The sequence below is a fragment of the Lissotriton helveticus genome, chromosome 9 (genome assembly GCF_964261635.1).
Source record: "Lissotriton helveticus chromosome 9, aLisHel1.1, whole genome shotgun sequence".
Taxonomy (NCBI): domain Eukaryota; kingdom Metazoa; phylum Chordata; class Amphibia; order Caudata; family Salamandridae; genus Lissotriton; species Lissotriton helveticus.
Genome location: NC_136070.1, coordinates 300268923 through 300285082, shown reverse-complemented (window position 1 = coordinate 300285082; position 16160 = coordinate 300268923).

The following is a 16160-nucleotide window of genomic DNA, read 5'->3' as shown; positions in this document are numbered from 1 at the left end:
ATCCAGCATTTACCCTACTGATGCACTTTCATGGAGTTAGAATAGTAAATGGCACCCCTACACTATCCAGCACTTACCCTACTCATGCACTTTCTTGGAGTTAGAATAGTAAGTGGCACATCTACACTATCCAGCACTTACCCTACTGATGCACTTTCATAGAGTTAGGATAGTAAATAAAACCCCTACACTATCCAGCACTTACCCTACTGATGCACTTTCTTGGAGTTAGAATAGTAAATGGCACAATTAAACTATCCAGCACTTACCCTACTGATGCACTTTCATGGAGTTAGAAAAATAAGTGGTACCCCTACACTATCCAGCACTTACCCTACTCATGCAATTTCTTGGAATTAGAATAGTAAGTCGCACCCCTACACTATCCAGCACTTACGTTACTGATGCACTTTCATGGGGTTAGATTAGTAAGTGGCACCCCTACACTATCCAGCACTTACCCTACTCATGCACTTTCTTGGAGTTAAATTAGTAAGTGGCACTCCTACACTATCCAGCACCTACCCTACTGATGCACTTTCATGGAGTTAAATTAGTAAGTGGCACCCCTACATTATACAGCACTTACCCTACTGATGCACTTTCATGGAGTTAGATTAGTAAGTGGCACCCCTACACTATCCAGCACTTACCCTACTCATGCATTTTATTGGAGTTAGAATAGTAAGTGTAACCCCTACACTATCCAGCATTTACCCTACTGATGCACTTTCATGGAGTTAGAATAGTAAATGGCACCCCTACACTATCCAGCACTTACCCTACTCATGCACTTTCTTGGAGTTAGAATAGTATGTGGCACATCTACACTATCCAGCACTTACCCTACTGATGCACTTTCATAGAGTTAGGATAGTAAATAAAACCCCTACACTATCCAGCACGTACCCTACTGATGCACTTTCTTGGAGTTAGAATAGTAAGTGGCATATCTACAATATCCAGCACTTACCATACTGATGCACTCTCATGGAGTTAGATTAGTAAGTGGCACCCCTACACTATCCAGCACTTACCTTACTCATGCACTTTCTTGGAGTTAGAATAGTAAGTGTAACCCCTACACTATCCAGCACTTACCCTACTGATGCAATTTCTTGGAGTTAGAATAGTAAGTGGCACATCTACACTATCCAACAATTAACCTAATGATGCACTTTCATGGTGTAAGAATTTGAAGTGGCTCAATTATATTATCCAGCACTTACTCTACTGACGCTATTTGTTTGTATTTTATAAAGTTGATAAATCTACTTTTGGTACTTATTGTGTGGGTTAGATGTGTTTATTTTTATAAATTACCTTTTGTTAATGGAGTTTGCTTCTTGCTTTTCTTCCTGGTCTTCTAACTTCTTTTTTGATTGGGATTGTTGTTGATTGCTTTTTTAGCTTTTGCTTTTCAAGCTGAGCTCTAAAAAAACATTTGGACAATGTTGTAAATGTATTATAAATGTTTCAATTAAATTGTTTTTTAGAAGTTTTTGAAGGTGTGTCAATTTTCAAAATGATTGTTTTTCAATTTTATTAAAAAAATGTATTTACACTGTATAAATATGTTACAACTGCTTCATATTTCTGGAATTACAGTACTCTTTGGCACACCTACACTATCCAGCAATTACTCTACTGATGCACTTTATTGGAGTTAGAATAGTCAGTGGCACCTCTACACTATCCAGCACTTACCCTACTGAGACACTTTCATGGAGTTAGAATAGTAAGTGGCACCCCTACACTATCCAGCACTTACCTTACTGATGCACTTTCTTGGAGTTAGAATAGTAAGTGGCACCCATACACTATCCAGCACTTACCCTACTCATGCACTTTCTTGGAGTTAGAATAGTAAGTGGCACATCTAAACTATCCAGCACTTACCCTACTGATGCACTTTTATGGAGTTAGAATAGTAAATGGCACCCTTACACTATATAGCACTTACCCTACTGCTGCACTTTCTTGGAATTAGAATAGTAAGTGGCACATCTACACTATCCAGCACTTATCATACTGATGCACTCACATGGAGTTAGATTAGTAAGTGGCACACTTACACTATCCAGCACTTAACATACTGATGCACTTTCATGGAGTTAGATTCGTAAGTGGCACACCTACACTATCCAGCACTTACCCTACTGCTGCATTTTCTTAGAGTTAGAATAGTAAGTGGCACATCTACACTATCCAGCACTTACCCTATTGATGCACTTTCATGGAGTTAGAATAGTAAATGGCACCCTTACACTATCCAGCACTTATCCTACTGATGCACTTTCTTGAAGTTAGAATAGTAAGTGGCATATCTACAATATCCAGCACTTACCATACTGATGCACTCTCATGGAGTTAGATTAGTAAGTGGCACCCCTACACTATCCAGCACTTACCATACTCATGCACTTTCTTGGAGTTAGAATAGTAAGTGTAACCCCTACACTATCCAGCACTTACCCTACTGATGCAATTTCTTGGAGTTAGAATAGTAAATGGCACATCTACACTATCCAACAATTCACCTACTGATGCACTTCCATGGTGTAAGAATTTGAAGTGGCTCAATTCTATTATCCAGCACTTACTCTACTGACGCTATTTGTTTGTATTTTATAAAATTGATAAATCTACTTTTGCTACTTATTGTGTGGGTTAGATGTGTTTATTTTTATAAATTACCTTTTGTTATTGGAGTTTGCTTCTTGTTTTTCTTCCTGGTCTTCTAACTTCTTTTTTGATTGGGATTCTTGTTGATGGCTTTTTTAGCTTTTGCTTTTCAAGCTGAGCTCTAAAAAAAACATTTGGACAAAGTTGTAAATGTATTATAAATGTTTCAAGTAAATTGTTTTTTTGAAGTTTTTGAAGGTGTGTCAATTCTCAAAATGATTGTTTTTCAATTTTATTAAAAAAAATGTATTTACACTGTATAAATATGTTACAACTGCTTCATATTTCTGGAATTACAGTACTCTTTGGCACACCTACACTATCCAGCATTTACTCTACTGATGCACTTTATTGGAGTTAGAATAGTCAGTGGCACCTCTACACTATCCAGCACTTACCTTACTGATGCACTTTCTTGGAGTTAGAATAGTAAGTGGCACCCACACACTATCCAGCACTTACCCTACTCATGCACTTTCTTGGAGTTAGAATAATAACTGGCACCCTACACTATCCAACACTTACCCTACTGATGCACTTTCATGGAGGTAGAATAGTAAGTGGCACCCCTACACTATCCAGCACTTACCCTACTGATGCACTTTCATGGACTTAGATTAGTAACTGGCACCCCTACACTATCCAGCACGTACCCTACTCATGCACTTTATTGGAATTAGAATAAAAAGTGGCACCCATTCACTATCAAGCACTTAATCTACTGATGCACTTTAATGGAGTTAGAATAGTAAGTGGCACACCTACACTATCCAGCACTTATCCTACTCATGCACTTTCTTGGAATTAGAATAGTAAGTCGCACCCCTACACTATCCACCATTTACGCTACTGATGCACTTTCATAGAGTTAGATTAGTAAGTGGCACCCCTACACTATCCAGCACTAACCCTATTGATGCACTTTCATGGAGTTAAATTAGTAAGTGGCACCCCTACACTATCAAGCACTTACCCTACTGATGCACTTTCATGGAGTTAAATTAGTAAGTGGCACCCCTACACTATCCAGCACTTATCCTACTGATGCACTTTCATGGAGTTAGATTAGTAACTGGCACCCCTACATTATCCAGCACTTACCCTACTCATGCACTTCATTAGAGTTAGAATAGTAAGTGTAACCCCTACAATATTCAGCATTTACCCTACTGATGCACTTTCATGGAGTTAGAATAGTAAATGGCACCCCTACACTATCCAGCACGTACCCTACTGATGCACTTTCTTGGAGTTAGAATAGTAAGTGGCACATCTAAACTATCCAGCACTTACCCTTCTGATGCACTTTCATGGAGTTAGATTAGTAAGTGGCTCCCCTACACTATTAAGCACTTACCTTACTGCTACACTTTCATGAAGTTATAATAGTAAATTAAAACTAAAATATATTCAGTAATTACTCGACTGATGTATTTTTCAAAACTTAGAAAAATAATAGTAAGTAGCATATTTACACTATCCAGCACTTACCTTACTAATAAATTTAGTCTTTTTGATGATTTTCTTTGTGTTTCTTTGTGGAGTGATATTCCCACTTTTTTTCTCGTTTGGAGGGCTTCAAAAGATAAATTTGAGTATCTAAAATGTATTTAAAATTTTTTAGAAAAGTAAAAATCGATTAATTATGATCTAATGATAACTGATAAGTGTTAATTCGATTCTTGATATCTGTATTATATACTTTTTACAAACGTAATTTTTTTTACCTTCTTTAAATGTATTTGCTTCTATTTAGAAAATGAATGGCTTTCTTCTTTTTCTGTGTGAAAAAAATAAAATATAGATATGGATTAATAATAAGAAATTATGTAAAATAATTTCTCATATGTGTATGCAAAGTAAGTGACAACCCTGCCCCATGCAAAATAAACTAATCTCACCCCTACAATACCCCTAAACGAAAAAAACTACCACAGTAAACTACCCACACTATTTCCACCCCTACACTAACATAAACCCTAAAACACTACTACGTTACCCACACTACTCCCACCCCTACACTACTACGCTACACCACTACTCCCACACATACACTACCCTAAACCCTAAAACACTACCACACTACTAAAATACTCACACTACTACCACCCCTACACTACCCCTAACCCAAAAACATTATCACACTACTACACTACCCACGCTACTCCCACCCCTAAAATACCCTAAACCCTAAAACACTACTACTCTACCCACACTACTCCCACACCTACACTACCCCAACCCAAAAACACTACCACACTATTACACTACCTACACTGCTCCCACCCCCACGCTACCCTAAACCCTAAAACACTACTACGCTACCCACACTAGTCCCACCTCTACACTACCTTAAACCCTAAAACACTACTACGCTACCCACACTACTCCCACCCCTACACTACCTCTAACGCAAAAACACTAACACACTACTACACTACCCACGCTACTCCCACCCCTACAATACCCTAAACCCTAAAACACTACTACGCTACCCACACTACTCCCACCCTACACTAACCCAACCCAAAAACACTACCACACTACTACACTACCTACACTGCTCCCACCCACACGCTACCCTAAACCCTAAAACACTACTACGCTACCCACACTATTACCACCCCTACACTACCTTAAACCCTAAAACACTACTACGCTACCCACACTACTTCCATTACTACACTACTCCAACACAAAACCACTACCACACTACTACACTACCCACACTACTCCCACACTCTACACTACCCTAAACCCTAAAATACTACTACGCTACCCATACTATTCCCATCCCTATTAAAAAAAAAAAAAAAAACCTTATTTTAACTCGTGCTGAGTTATGTTGATCTGTAGAAAAATAGCTTATTTTACAAAAAGCTTGTTTATTGGTCTCACTTGTTTGGAGAACTGTTTTAGGAAGAAATAAATAATGATAGTTCCTTAAAATAATTTATAATATTTTTCTCAAATGAATACTATATGTTTAAAAATTTTGAACGAGTTTAAAACAATTATATTTATATTTTATTTGGATTATTTAGAGATATTTTTAAATATATTAAGGTATTTTATTAATTAAAGGTTAATGTAGTATTATTAATAGTATTTAGAAAATAAAATATATAATTTATTGCTGCTTAAATGTTCTACATAAACATTTGTTTACTTCGTTTTTATTACTTACTTGAATGTCTTTGAATAAACGGTTTAAAGTTGGCTACAGCTGATATCTCGTTGAAGAGGTCAGAGAGTCACCTTCTGATGTCTGCTTACTCTGGGAGTTGATAATCAACTGATTTTAAAATGGTGTCTTGCTCCTATTTATATCTTTTTGTTAGTAGCATCATTATTTTTTTACTTTACACCGTTAGTTTTATAATTTTAATTTAAGACCTTTAGGGGCCGATTAGGATGGCGGACGGACTTGCGTCCGTCCGCCATCCCAGAGGTGGAGGGACCGTCCGCATGGACTGCGGAGGTCCCTCCGTGCAAATCAGGATGTGACCGCCACCCTGGCGGTCACATCCTGGATATTTAACATTGCGGCGGGTGCTGCTTCAAGCAGCACCCGCCGCAATGTTCAAAGTGCATGTGTAACATTTACATGCACAAAGCGGCAGGCACCGCGCGGTGCCTGCCGCTTTGTGCATGTAAATGCTGGGGGGTACCATAGGTCCCCCCCATGTGAACCCCCCACCCGCCTACGCCCTGGGGGCCCGCAACGGGCCCCCAAAAGCAAAAGTACACATGCTTTTCCACGGCGGAAAAACCGCCGCGGAAAAGCATGTTTACTAATGCTTCCTAATTTGGCTGGCGGTGTCTGATAGACACTGCCAGCCAAAGGAGAGCTTTTCCGCCGCGGTTGTAATCCGACCGCGGCGGAAAAGCAGCGGACAGAATCCAAGACCCACCAGCCATCGTAATGCGGCGGTGGGTCTTTGGTGACTCCGCAGAGGATTTTCCGCCTCCTCCGGGCCGGCGGTGGCTTCCGCCGGCCCGGAGGAGGCGGAAAATCCTCTATCATAATCGGCCCCATAATGTGGAAACGTATAATTTAAAATGTTTCGTTTTTTAAGTGATGATTTGATACTTTCGTTCCGTTTTGGCATCCATTTTGAGACTATTGTTTATCTTAAATGTCATGGAAATCGTTGATGGACTTCTTTTTAAACCTCAGTACTTAAAATGGCGGTTCTATATATATGCAATATATTTCTGTTTATATAAAATGTTTGATTGTCATTTAAATAATAATCGTTTCTATGTTTTTATGAAAAGATAATTTTTGTCTCTGTGAAATGTGTGAATTTTTGTAAATACGAGTATTAAATTGGTTACACGAGTATTAATATTGTTGCTCGAGTATTTATATAAAAAATTTGTTAATTTATTAGCATTTCCGTGCAGTTTGTCATCAAATTTTAAAACACTTCCCCACCCAAAACCCCTAATTTCCCTGCATCCCGTCCCAGATTTTATATTTCTTAATTAAAAAATTTAAAAAATTGTTACTCGAGTATTAATTTTGTTACTAGAGTATTTATTTAAAAAATTCGTTAATTTATTACCATTTCCGTGCAGTTTGTCACCAAATTTTAAAACACTTCCCCACCCAAAACCCCTAATTTCCCTGCATCCCGTCCCAGATTTTATATATCTTAAATAAAAAAAATCATTTAAATGCGTTGTAAAAGTATGCGTTGTAAAGGATTTCGTTGTAATAGTACTTTTCTATTACTTACTCTATATTGCGTTGTAATAGAATTCGTTGTAAAATATTGCGTTGTAATATAATAAGCGTTGTAAAAACTGCGTTGTAAAAACATGTGTTGTTATAGTATGCGTTGTAACGTCGTACATCCGCATGGAGTCATGACCCCTTGTTCCCATGCAAATGAGGTAATCACTTTGGCTCTGTGCCTGTGCCATGTTATGTAAGCTGGTGCAGAGACAAAGAAGTCCTTAGGAGAAGTACTGACAGTGCACCCCAGAAATGAGTTGTACTAAGGCCCGGTGTGCCTGCCTGCGGCCACAGAGGTGTTGATATTGGTATGGTTTGCCTCACTGAAGTCTACCAAATTGTAGGGCAGATTGACAATGGAATGGAGAGTGACTTGCCTACTACAGGCAGCAACACACTGCAATTGTTTCACATGGGACATGATAGTTATCTCCGTTCTGGTCGACGTGATGTGAGGTGGCTCATTAAAATCTTTCCAAGACTTACAAACTGAAATTGATTCACACCACACTCAGCTCTTCCGGTACCTCTAACTCTGAAATGCCCTCATGCCCTACATACGGTCTGTACTAAACCTTCCTGAGTTTTCGTCCTTGGAAGTCAAACTCCTACTTAATAATTATTCTGAGCACAAGCTATCAGCAATACACCAAATGTTACTTTGCAACATCCTGGACTATATAGCTGGGGTGAGGGAGGCATGGGACAAGACCTGGGTCTGCTTGATGGCAAGGAATGGACTGTGGCGATGGCTGCCCCAAGAAAGGCGGTGATTACTTCCCAGTTCCGCTTGATCCAACTGAGGCTTCTTCACCACACTTACCTTATCTGTTCTAGGTTGTTCGGAATGGGCTTGATTGCCCCAGGAGCCTGCCTCTGATGAAACAGTCCTGCTGAGAATTAATCCAAGCATTTTGGCACTTTTAAACCCTTTATACGTTTTGGAATAGGGTGCTGGGGATTCTGGACGGGGCTCTGGGATAAAGGATACCCCGTGATCCCCACATAATTATACTTCACATAATGGATGGGGTAGAGGGAAATAGATATCAGAGAGCACTGCTCTAGTTGGGACTGATTGTAGCTAAGAGAGACATAGCACAGGCATGGTAGACTATGGCTTCTCCATCTGTCGAGTGATGAGCCAAGAATATGGATCACTGCATGGGCTGAAAGTTGAACGTCCAATCTATCTGTCAAACAGATGTCTTCAGAAACACCATAAAATCTGGGAGGGATGGGCAGACCTCAGAGGTATCACATTAGAACTGTGTACTCTTCTGCCATGACCTATGACCCAAGAACGACTCCCCTTCAGCGGTGGTGTTGCCTGAAACTGGGACAAATAGAGCACATGGAAAATATAATGGTAATGAAATTATTTAATTGCCATTTTTTTTCACATTAAGGGGCTTATTACGATGGCGGGCGGACCGCCCACCACCCTAGTGGTGCTGTGACCACCCGCCAACGATGCGTCTGTCCCGCACCGCCAATTAGAATACGACCGCCACCCTGGCAGTCGCATTCAACATCATTAACATTTCAGCGGGTGCTGCTGTAAGCAGCAAATGCCCAAATGCCAATGAGGCATGTTGTGGATTGCCATGCACAACTTGACAGACACCGCCCGGCGACTGCCTCCTTGTGCATGGCAATGACCAAGCGCAGTCCCCCACCCTCCCAGGGGCCTGAAACGGGCCCCCAAAGCAATTCCCGCCAGCCCTTCCACGGCAGCTGCCATGGAATGGCCTTGTCCGAACGTCAACATAATATGGTTGGCGGTGGCTGGAAGGCACCACCACCATTTTATGCCGCAGGTCTGCCTGACTGGCATTCGTAACGAATGCCGACCGGCGGAAGAGCGGCAGATAGAATTTTCGGCCACCGCGGTACCCCCGCCATGCTAATGTGGCGGGGAATAAATCATGTTGTGATGGCGGACGGATCGCCACTGCCGGCCAGGCAGTGGCGATCCGCCCGCCATCATAATGACCCCCTTAGTGAGCAGCTGCCACCAGCATGGATAAATGGGGGCGTGTCTTGCTCTGCTTCCAATTGGCAGAATAAAGGACTGGAAGAGCAAGACAGACCCTCCAAAGTATGCATGATGACAGAGGGACCGAGGAGGATGTGGGGCATGCAGCAGGCAAGGTAAGTGGTGTTTATTTTTTATTTACCATTTGCCATTTGCCTTGCCTGTATGCATGCACCCACCCTCCCACCACTGAGTTGCCTGCCTGCCCGCAACACCAAGGCATACACATACCAGCCGCACCTGAGTGCCATATTGTGAGTTTCCTTTAACAAAAATAGAAAAATCGCAAAAAATGTTTTACAAAAAGAAATGTGCTGTAATGTCAGTGTGCCTACTTAAGCTAGCCCTCTGATTGGGCAAATGGGGTCCAATGACCACTCAGACATACAGTAGCAGACAGGAGTTGTCACTCGCTGCATCTGCCTGCAAGGGATCTCTCTACATCTTTAAAGTGCAGGTGGCATGCCACCTGCACTGTGAAACATGGGGCATAGTTTCTTTGAATTCACTTCCCCCAGGGCATGTCCAGGTTTGAGGCTTCAAAGAGGACATCATTTGTAATAGGGTGTCACGATTCCCCAGTCCCGTCTGTTCCTTCCTATGGACACATGCTAATTACCCAGCGGTAATGTACACCTTGTACAAAGGTTTCTTTCCCATCTGAAAAAACCCACCCCTTTCCCGTGCACCAGCACCTCTTTTGTGTGTGTGTTTTTGTAACTGTTTGAATGCTTTGGTAATTCACTTTCACAGACGTTTTTGAAATGGAAAGGTATTACGTTGTAATTGCATGAATGCTACTTTCATTTTATAATCTCGCTTTAGGCATGCCCGTGAGCCTTTCGTAAGTTTTTATACCTTGCTTTGACATTGGGGAACTGAAAGCCTTCCGCTCGCGCTGCACGCGGAGGGCTGAAGGCGGTTGCAACGTGCAAGCGCACGTTGACATTTGGTGCGGAGGGTATTTAAACCGCACCCTCTCCTGAAAACTCGCTTTGCCTCAGGAGTTTCCAAGAGATCTGCATCGCGGACGTCTTCTACAGGATCCTGATTTAGCGCTCCGAAGAGGACATCGAGGGATAGGACTGCAAGGCCTTTTGAACTGCTTTATTCAGCGCGAGGTCTTCAGAACTCGGCAACCAGCTTAGGAATCCAGCCAGCCACAAGATAAAAGCTAAGTTTCCTTGGATAATTTAAAGGCGCCCAACGCAAGAAAGAGAACTAATTTTGAAAGAAAGGATTTAACTAACGTTTGAGTTTGTTTAGGAATAACTATTTTGAATGCAGATTTATATTTAGACTGCCAAGATTATCTCAGAATCTGGTTAGAGATATATTGTGTTTACATTTTGTTTTCTTTTAGATGGTATTCACAAGAAATTCATTGTGATTCACAGATTATGTTTTAGGCCTATAGGGATACATTCTTGTCAAGGAGTATTCATCCACAAAAGTCATTGTGGATTGTTTTCGCTAGAGTTGTTGTTTCGTGGTGTATTTCATTCCCTTAGGAAAAGATACTCCTGAGAAGATCTGAAACCACCATTTACATCTGGAAAGAAGAGTTTATTCACATGTAAGTGTTAAGTGTTAGATAACTGAAAAGAGGAGAGAGAACTAGGAAACTAATAGAGAAAGGAAAAGAAGGAATGTTAATATTTCATTTGTTTAATTCGCAGACTTCAAAACTAAAAGGACAACTCCCAAGACAACATCCATCCCTGACAAGACAAGAAATACTGGGCGGTGGACGGAACCGGACTGATCGCAGGTAGGAAGCAACTTAGGGAGAACTAGATTTTTACATAGAGAGTTAAGGGGGAGCTAACTAGAAGTAGGAATACAAGAAAGATAGAGTGGATACTGAGCTTTATTGTTCTTGTAAATCTGCAGGTCGACAGTCGAAGACTCAATCCTCCAGTCAACGTCCAGTACCGGCCCTCTTCCCGAAGGTTCTGGTTAATGCTTAGCTGTAAGATTAGTCAGCAAGGCTTAGTTAGAGTTTTCAGGAAGTTGGTCCCTTGCGTCTCTGCGAAAATCTCTACACTGTCTTCAGGAATACCAGTCATTTCTAAAAGGTAAGAGACAGTGTACTTAGGTCTTGACAGAAGGCAAAGCCCAAGAAGTATATTTCGCCCAGACGCAATGGACCAGGTATCCTTACAAGAAATAGCGGCAGTACTTAAGGATATTAGAGATGAGAATGTTTCTTTACGAAACGACATGACAGCGTTACAAGCAGCAACCAGCAGGGTTCAGTCAGTGTGCAGACTTCATCTTCAGACACAGGGGGGGGGACTCAGATTCAGGTAGTTACCCCAATGCCGACGCCCTTAGCTCCACCAGAACGTTTTTATGGTGATTGTAACAAGTTTTCCATATTTTTGCAACAATGCCATCTACATTTCTTAGCCAAGAAAACAGCCTTTCCTGATGACTCCTCCAAGGTAGCTTTCATGCTATCGTATTTTGGGGGTGATGCAGCCCTTTGGTCCATTCCTTTAGTAGAAAGGGATGATGCAATTTTGTATAATTTTAGAAACTTTGAACGGGCCCTAAAGAAGATTTTTGCAAAGCATATGTTTGTGCAGTCTGCAGACAATGAGTTATTGAGTTTAAAACAAGGGTCCTCTGATCTCCTCCACTACATCTCCCAATTTAATCGTTTGGTTTTAGAGGCTAACTGGCCATACGATAAAAGAATTTCTATTTTTTACAGAGGTCTTCGAGAAGATCTGAAAGACATGGTAACTCAAATCTTAGAACCTCCCGAAGATATTAGTGAGTTTATCGATCTTGTGATTAAGTTAAATCATCGTCTTAGTGAGAGAAAGGGCGAAAAAGGGAAGAGTGACCATAAAATCCTATTTGTAAAAGATAGAAATACATCATCAGGCAAGGAGGTAGGCCCAAAATCCGATCATGTGGAACCTATGCAAATAGGAACAGTTCGAGGTCCGCTCTCTAAGGATGAAAAGGAGAAGAGACGAAAATTAAATCAATGTCTTTACTGTGGTAAGACTGGACACTTTGTCAGAGACTGTCCTACTAAACCTAATAAGTTTAAGTCAAAATCCTCTGATCTTGCTTTAACTCAAGAGTCGACGGAAAACTAGAAAACTCGATGAAAGATGAGGTCGGTTCATCGAGTGTAATTTCCAGTTTGGCCTCTACTGTTCCACCTTTAGGATGTAAGCATTTTGGTATCCTAGTCGAGTTAAGAAGTCTATCGCCTTCCTCTCTAACTAGAAAGGTAGAAGCTGTAATTGACTCAGGAGCTACGGGAAACTTTATGGATACTCAGTTTTTCTCCCAGTTAGGCTTTGAATCTGTTTTAAAAAATCATCCAGAGATAGTTAGAGCAGTAGATGGTAAGGAGTTAACTTCAGGACCTATTAGCCAACAAACTGAAATCCTTGAGATGAACTCTTCACCTATTCACCGTGAAAAGATACAGTTTGATATCATAGACGCCCCGCAGTTCAAGCTAATTTTGGGAATTCCTTGGTTGATTAAACACAATCCAAGTATAGATTGGGTATCTCAGACTTTAACCTTTCAGTCAACACATTGTGTAAACAAATGTTTCCTTCTGGAAAGATCAGGAGAAATAATTCAAGGGTTTAATTTTCCTTCCGACTCATCCAGAGTTTTAGCGATAGAAGGTGTTCCATCAGTGTACTCGGATCTACAAGACGTTTTTGACAAGAAAAAAGCAAACACTCTCCCTCCACACAGAGACTTTGACTGTAGAATAGATCTTGTTCCAGGGGCTACTCTACCATGTAGCCGAATCTATGCATTGACAGAAAAGGAGAATATTCATCTTAGAGAGTACTTGGATGAGTATCTAGCCAACGGCTTTATTCGTCATTCCAAGTCTCCTGTCTCCTCAGCTCTCTTTTTTATTCCGAAAAAGGGAGGTGAATTGCGCTCGTGCATAGACTATAGAGCCTTGAACAATGTAACTATAAAAAACCGATATCCTTTGCCGTTGATCCCCACTTTGCTTGATCAGGTCAAAAAAGCAACCATTTATACAAAATTGGACTTGCGGGGAGCTTACCATTTGGTACGAGTACGAAACGGTGACGAATGGAAAACAGCTTTTCGCACAAAATTTGGACTATTTGAATACCAAGTCATGCCTTTTGGTCTTTGCAATGCCCCCGCAGCCTTCCAATTTTTTATAAATGAAGTTCTGCATGAGTTTATTGATGTATGTTGTGTTGTCTATATAGATGACATTCTGATCTTTTCAACTTCTGAAGAAGAGCATGTGCAACAGGTCCGAGCTATTCTCAAAAAACTGCTTGCAAATTCATTGTATGTCAAATTGGAAAAAAGTTTGTTTCACACTTCAAAAGTTGAGTTCTTGGGATATGTCATCAGTCCCAAAGGGATAGAAATGGACCCAAAGAAAGTTGAAGCGGTAGAATCCTGGCCCAGTCCATCTTCGGTAAAACAAGTTCAAAGTTTTTTGGGGTTCGCAAATTTCTACCGCCGCTTCATTCAAGATTTCTCTAAAACTATCACTCCTATCACAAGATTGTTGAGGAAAGGAGTTAAATTCGAGTGGACAGAACTAGCTGAAGAAGCTTTTCAGAAACTTAAAAAGAAGTTTATTTCAGCTCCAATTCTTTCTCATCCAGATCCCAGCCAGCCCTTTATTGTGGAAGCTGACGCTTCTCAATTTGCTGTAGGAGGTATTTTGTCTCAAAGACATGTGGATACAGGACAAATGCACCCAATTGCGTATTTTTCTAGAAAATTATCTGAAGCAGAGTTGAATTATGCAATTGCAGATAAGGAACTTCTGGCAATAAAGGCAGCTTTTGAAGAATGGCGCCATTATTTGCTAGGAGCAAGACATCCAGTGACAATATATACGGACCATAGAAACCTTCAAGCCTTGAGAACAGTAAAGGCTCTATCTGCTAGACAATTGAGATGGTCAATGTTCTTTAATGATTATAACTTTGTCATTACCTATCGACCAGGTAAAGAAAATTTGAAAGCTGATGCATTGTCTAGAATGGGAGAGGTTGTTATGGATCCTCCGTCTGAGGTGAAACCTGTAATTCCGATATCACGATTTCAAGCAAGTATTACGGTTTGTGATGTTATTTCTGACATTAAGAAAGAACTAGCAAGGAAAGATTTTAAAGTATGGAAACAATCACACCCTTATTTGCAGGAAAGAGATGATTTGTTCTTCATGCAAAACCTCATTTTTGTACCTACTGACACGCTAAAAGAAAGAATTCTACACTTTCATCATGACACTACTTTATCTGCTCACCCAAGTAAGGTTAAGACCTATGATTTAATTAAAAGAACCTTTTGGTGGCCTTCAATGTTTAAAGATGTGCAACTTTATGTCGAAACTTGTGGGGTTTGTGTTCAGAACAAATCATCTCATCAAAGTCCAAGTGGTTTGCTAAACCCTTTACCTTTACCACCTAGACCTTGGCACACTATTTCTTTGGATTTCATTGTCGAGTTACCAATCACCAAAAAAGGGTTTACCACCATTCTTACTATTGTAGATCAGTTTTCACGCATGGCTCACTTTGTCCCGCTTAAAAAACTACCAACTAGCATGGAATTAGCACATTTAATAATGGAAAATGTAGTCCGTTTACATGGGATTCCATCAGTGGTTATTTCGGACAGAGGGTCCCAGTTTATTTCACGAGTTTGGCAAAACTTAAGGTCTCTCCTGAATATGGACATACGTTTATCCTCTAGCTATCATCCTCAAACTGATGGTCTTACGGAACGTACCAATCAAACTATTGAACAGTTCATTCGGTGCATGTTGACTAATGTAGGCGAAGAATGGTCAACACTCCTAAGTCAACTGGAATTTGCTTACAACAATGTAGATCATTCTTCCCTTGGTATGTCACCTTTTTTCTGTAATCTAGGTTATCACCCTAATTCTTTTCCTAAAGAGATAAAAGAGCTTAATCATGTACCAGCCATTTCTGATTATGTTTCTAAATTATCCTCTATTCAAGAACAAGCAACTTTTAATTTGGCCAAAGCGAAAGAGGATCAAAAGAGGTTTGCTGATAAACACAGATCTGAGCCTCCGCTTTACTCACCTGGGGATAAAGTGTGGTTAAGCACTAAGAATCTGAAACTAAAAGGGAATCGTAAGTTTAATCCAAGGTATATAGGCCCTTTTCCTATAGAAAAGATCATTAATCCTGTATGTATGAGACTGACTTTACCTGCCAAATTTCAAATCCATCCAGTGTTCCATGTATCGTTAATCAAACCTTTTCATGCCCAAACTCGATTTGTCCAACCCCCCTCCTCCATAGATATAGAGGGGAGTCCTGAATATGAAGTTAAGACGATTCTAGACTCCAAGAGGTCTAGGGGAAGGTTGCTTTATCTGATCGACTGGAAAGGATACGGCCCGGAGGAAAGGTCCTGGGAACCTTTGGAACATTTAAAAAATGCTCCCAAGATATTGAAGAGATTTCATACTCAACATCCTGAGAAACCCAAACCCATTGCACCGGTCTTAGGGGGGATCTTGAGAAGGGAGTACTGTCACGATTCCCCAGTCCCGTCTGTTCCTTCCTATGGACACATGCTAATTACCCAGCGGTAATGTACACCTTGTACAAAGGTTTCTTTCCCATCTGAAAAAACCCACCCCTTTCCCGTGCACCAGCA